The sequence below is a fragment of the Heterodontus francisci genome, chromosome 29 (assembly GCF_036365525.1).
Source record: "Heterodontus francisci isolate sHetFra1 chromosome 29, sHetFra1.hap1, whole genome shotgun sequence".
In the NCBI taxonomy this organism is placed as follows: Eukaryota; Metazoa; Chordata; class Chondrichthyes; order Heterodontiformes; family Heterodontidae; genus Heterodontus; species Heterodontus francisci.
This window is the reverse complement of record NC_090399.1, coordinates 14,861,153-14,867,152: the sequence shown is the minus strand read 5'-3', so window position 1 is coordinate 14,867,152 and position 6,000 is coordinate 14,861,153.

The following is a 6,000-nucleotide window of genomic DNA, read 5'->3' as shown; positions in this document are numbered from 1 at the left end:
AGGGGCATTAGTCCCCATCAGCTGCTGGAGCTTGTGTTCCTTAACACCTGAAAGGAAGAAAAAAAGTTTTTTGTTAATGCGTCGGATGAGACGTAAGATGAGATGAAACTGCGGAGTAGAACAGATTTGAGATAAGGTGAGACGGTGCTGCTGGAGAGAGAGGTCCAGTGTGTGCATATGGCGGCGCATAGCACTGAGTGTGGATCTCAGGATGCGGCGAGAGTAGCAGTCCGAGGAACGTTGTATTTCTCGGAGATACCTGTGATCCTGGGTGGTTTCAAAGCATGATGGGTGAAACTGCAGTTGGAATCCACGTGGAATCAGTCGGAGCCAGAAACAGTCACTGAGGAAGGAGATGTGGCTGTGAAAACGAGTTTTGGTAGATACCTTATCAAACACCAGGAGGGAAATAGAAAGCAATGAAGGTGAACAAGGTGAAAGAGACAAACGAAAATCCCGTCGGAATGAATAATTGTTGTAATTCATGCACACATTCTTTAAATATTATCCATTACCTATCCACTGTCAACCCTTTTTAGTAAAGTTCCCCAATCTACCCTAGCCAACTCGCGCCTCATACCTTCGTAGTTTCCTTTATTTAGATTCAGGACCCTAGTTTCGGATTCAACTACTTCACTCTCCATCTTAATGAAGAATTCTATCATGCTATGGTTGCTGCTCCCCAAGGGACCCCGCACAACAAGATTGTTAATTAATCCTTTCTCATTGCACAATACCCAGTCTAGCATAGCCTGTTCCCTAGTTGGTTCCTCAATGTATTGGTCTAAAAAACCATCATGTACACACTCCAGGAAATCCTCCTCCACAGTAAGATTGCTAATTTGGTTTGCCCAATCTATATGTAGATTAACGTCACCCATGATTACAGTTGTACCTTTATTGCATGCGTCTCTAATTTCCTTTTTAATGCCATCCCTTACATCTCCACTACTGTTTAGGGGCCTATAGATAACCTCACCAACATTTTCTGCCCCTTGGTGTTTCTTAGCTCCACCCATACAGATTCCACGTCATGATTTACCGAGCCAAAATCCTTTCTCACTATTGCATTGATTTCCTCCTTTACTAACAACGCTATCCCTCCTCCTTTCTCTCTTTGCCTGTACTTCCTAAATATTGAATACCCCTGGATGTTCAGTTCCCATCCTTGGTCACCTTGCAGCCATGTCTCCGTAATCACAACTATATCATAACCGTTTATATCTATTTGCACTGTTAATTCATCTACCATATTGCGAATGCTCCGCACAATAAGAAACAATGCCTTTAGACTTGTCCTTTTAACATTGTTCGTCATCTTAGCTTTATTTTGCACGACGGTCCATTTGTCTTTTGCTCTTGTTTTCTCTGCCTTCCACTTTTGCTTCTTCCCTTTCTGTCTTTCATTTCTATCCTTGCTTCCCCCTCCTCTGTCTCCCTGCTCAGATTCCCACCCCCCTGCCATTCTAGTTGCAACCCTCCCCGACAGCAGTGTCAAATACCCTCCCGAGGAAATGGGTCCTGGTCCTGCCCAGATGCAACCCGTCCAACTTGCACTGGTCCCACCTTCCCCTGAACCGGTCCCAATGTCTCAGGAATCTGAATCCCTCCCCGCTACACCATTTCTCCAGGCACATATTCATCTGATGTATCCTGCTACTTCTGCTCTCACTAGCACGTGACACTCAGGATTACTACCTTTGAGGTCCTACTTTTTAATTTATGTCCTAACTCCCTATATTCAGCTTGTAGGATCTCATCCCTTTTTTTACCTATCTCATTGGTACTGATATGTACCACAACAACTGGCTGTTTGCCCTCCCCCTCAGAATGCCCTGCAGCTGCTCAAAGACATCCTTGACCCTAGCCCCAGGGAAGCAACGTACCATCCTGGAGTCTTTTTTGTGGCCACAGAAATGCCTGTCTTTTCCACTTACGATTGAATCCCCTATCACTATAGCCCTGCCACTCTTCTTCCTCCCCTCCTGTGCAGCAGAGCCACCCATAGTGCCATGAACTTGGTTCTTGCTGATTTCCCCTGAGCCATCTCCCCCAACAATATCCAAAGTGGCTTATCAGAGAGGGGGATGGCTACGGGGGACTCCTGCACTACCTGTCTTCCTCTACTCTGCGTTGTAGTCACCCATTCCCTTTCTGCCTTTGCAGCATTTGCCTGCGGTGTGACCACCTCGCTAAACGTGCTATCCACGACTATCTCAACATCATGGATGCTCCATAATGAATCCACCTGCAGCTCCAGCTCCGTAATGCGGGTAGCCAAATGTTAATTACCCAGCTCCTAATTTGAACCCCACGCTTTCTGTTGATCTTGACCTCACTTTTCGATTTTTGATTTGCATCTGAACCTCCTGCTCTTCTCCCGCTGCTTCTCTGCTAATCTCCGAGGTTCTGGCGTGCTTTTTGAAAGCTCTCCTCTCCCGCTGTTTCTCTCGCTGCGGGGAGGATTGCTTATCTCCTTCCCAGTACCAGACGTGTTCACCGTTCCTTCTCCCGGCCTTTCCTTGGACCTTGCCACCTGAACATAACTGAGGCAGCATTTGGGGCAGGTTTTGCAGAAGTGGCCAGTTCCACCGCACAAGTTGCAGCACTTGCTTGGTTTACAGTCCTTGGTCTGATGGCCTTCCTTCTTTCAGTTCTTGCAGACAACTGTGCTGCAGTTGGCTGCTACATGACCAGATTTGCCGCAGGTACGACAAACTCTGGGCTGCCCAATATAGACCAAGAAGCCTCAACTTCCCCCGATAGTGAAGCTGGAGGGAGGATGGATGATAGCACCGTTGGCATCGACCTTCAAGGTCACCTTGACCTGTCGCTTGCTGGTCCAAATCCCAAATGGGTCCCTGGCATCAGTGCTGTTGCCGGCCACCTCGATGTACCTGGCAAGGAAGGTGAGTACATCCACGACAGGAACATGGGGGTTGTAGAAGTGGATTGTCACCACCCAGTCGCGTTGTGACAGCAGCATGAAGAATGGTTGCACTGTGTGGATCGACAGCGGCACCTTGTTTCCCTTCTCCTTGAAAGCCTTCCGGAACTTGATGCATCCCGCCACATTCTTGAATGGCACGTCGAAATATCCACTGCTGGGGCAGTCTTGCAGGCAGAAGGTGTCTATAGCTTGGAACGCACAGCCATCGATAAGGATTTTCTTAATGAAGAAGGTACGGTCAGCAGGTGCACCTCCTTCATTATCTTTCACCAACACCCGAACGGTGTTACGCACTCCCTGGCCTGAAGCTCTAGAATTGGTTACCTACCTGGAACAGGATCAAAGGCAACTGATCATGGTCTCTCCCCTGCCGGGTAAGTGCTTTGGGACATCTGAGGTCGTAAAATGAACCATATCAATGCAAGCTCCTTCTTCCTTGTAGTGTAAAAGACAGAGAATTGACAGCCCATTTTACAGTGCTCCAGATTTTTATTTTCATTGACTTCAGCAGCTTCCTCTAAGAAGCCATTGTTCATTACTAGGACAGCAATGGTGCTTATCCACAAACACAACATAATACCACATGGAAAGCAGAATTATGGACTCCAGCATTATGGAACAAAAAATGCATGTAGTTATAGTTAGCAGTGGAGGCTGAGTCATTACATTTGTTCAAGGCTGAGTAAGATTTTTGATAGACAATGGAGTCAAGGATTACGGAGAGGCAGACAGGAAAGTGGAGTTGAGACCACAACCAGGTCAGCCAAGATTTTATGGAATGATGGAGCAGGCTCGAGGGGCCGAATAGCCTACTCCTGCTCCTAAGTCCTATGTTCCCTAGTTTGCTCCCCAGGCTATTCTCACAAAAGCATTCAGTTTCACTCTCAGCCCAGCCTGCTACAGTCACTCCAGGATGTACCAGCGGGTCACAAAGGTCAGGACTCAGCATCCACAGAGGCATCAACATTAGACCAGTCAACCAGAGGCCGATTGCACATGACCTGTGCTTCGGAATGTGCTCCCACCACACTCGTACCCAACCTTCGGCTCCAGTCATCGCCACTCCCCAAGCAGGCACCTGACACAAACTCTATAGGGTGGTATCTCTGCCCAAACAGTCCCACCTCTCCTTGTTCACCTCCGACCAAATCTGTTCCTTTTTAAAGCATTTGAAAAATGCTAAAATATGCTTTTTCTTTCCCTCTGCACCGTCTGGCGGGATGAAAATAGGATGAATACTACAAATAGCGGCTGATCCGTTCCACTGTATTCCTCTTGGGCAATGGAGACAGAAATCTACTTCGGGGGGTATCATAAAGAGACGAGGCAAAGTTTAAACCAGAGAGTTTGAGCTATGAAAGCGAAGGACAATATGTGAATTCCTTACAGAGAGTACTGGTGGATAATCAAAATAAGCAGGGAAAAGCAGAAACTATCAGAGAGTGGGACTATATTCTCTGGAGTTTAGAAAATGAGAGGCGATCTAATTGAGACATTGAAGATTCTGACAGGGTTTGATCTGGTAGAAGCTGAGAGGAGAAATTACTCCACTTAAAGGGTTGTGAATCTTTGGAATTCTCTGCCACAGAGGGTTGTGGATGCTTCATCATTGAATACATTTAAGGCTGGAATAGATAGATTTTTGGTCTCACAGGGAATCAAGGGATATGGGGAGCGGGCAGGAAAGTGGAATTGAAGCCCAAGATCAGCCACGATCGTATTGAATGGCGGAGCAGGCTCGATGGGCCATATGGTCTATTTCTGCTCCTATTTCTTGTGTTGTTGTCGGAAGAAAATCAGTTGACAGCAGCAGGGAGATTGACTTTGCTTTACCCGTTAAATGACTGATGCCGTGGGAGTTCAAATAATTGTCTTTAAATCAAATAGTTGTCTGCCAATTAGTACGTGCCATTTTTCTTTAGATCCCAGTTCCAAATTCTTCTTCTTTTGCACCCCAAAAAAAGACCATTGCCTCATTAACACCGAAGAAGAATTAAAACTTTTAGTTGAACAATTTCCTGCAGTTACTGACAGATATTGCGCAATCTTAAACAATAAAGCACTAGAGTTACCACAGCGGATGTTGAGAGTGTTAAAGTCACACCCTGCCCCAAAACTGAAAAAGGACTTACACAATGTCCATGACCTAATTTCAATCGGTTTTGCATTAAAAACATCCACTTGTTTACTACTAATTAATATGCCAATGGAAGTTAATGTCAGGCAGTTTCTACAAGGAGCAGTCCCACCCACAACGCCAGTTTAATACCCAGCCAGGAGGTTGAAAATCTACAATGAGTCAAAGAGGCGCTTTCTGTGCTGTAAGCATCTATGGTTTTATGGTAAGAGGAGGACAGGGAAGATGAGACTTTTTTTTCAAAAACATACTAATTGTAACAAGAAAATCACTGTAATAGAAATAAGCCAACTAAAACCCTCATAAATTGGCTTGTCACGATGGCTCGGACTGTGGGTAGATAATAGAGTCATGGAGTTATACAGCACAGAAACAGGCCCTTCGGCCCATCGCGTCCGTGCTGGCCATCAAGCACCTATCTATTCTAATCCTATTTTCCAGCACTTGGCTTGTAGCCTTGGATGCTATGGCATTTCAAGTGCTCATCTAAATACTTCTTAAAAGTTGTGAGGGTTATATTCCTTCACGCTAAAATTGATTTTTTTTTAGCAAAAGATTGGATATCTTTTTGTTTATTTACTGGATCAAGTACCATATGAAAATGATTAATGTGCCTTTTTAAAATTATATCAACATAATATAAGAGTTTGGAGCAAGAATAGGCCATTTGGCCCCTCTAGCCTATTCAATAAGATCATGGCTGATCTTTTACTTCAACTCCACTCGTCCACCGGATCCCCATATCTCTTGATTCCCTGAGAGTTGAAAGATCTATCGATCTCAGCCTTGCATGTACTCAACAACTGAGCATCCACAGCTCTCTGAGGTATAGCATTCTATCGGTTTACAGCTCTCCGACTGACTGAAGAAATTTCTCCTCATCTCAGTCCTAAATGGCCGATCCCTTAATCCT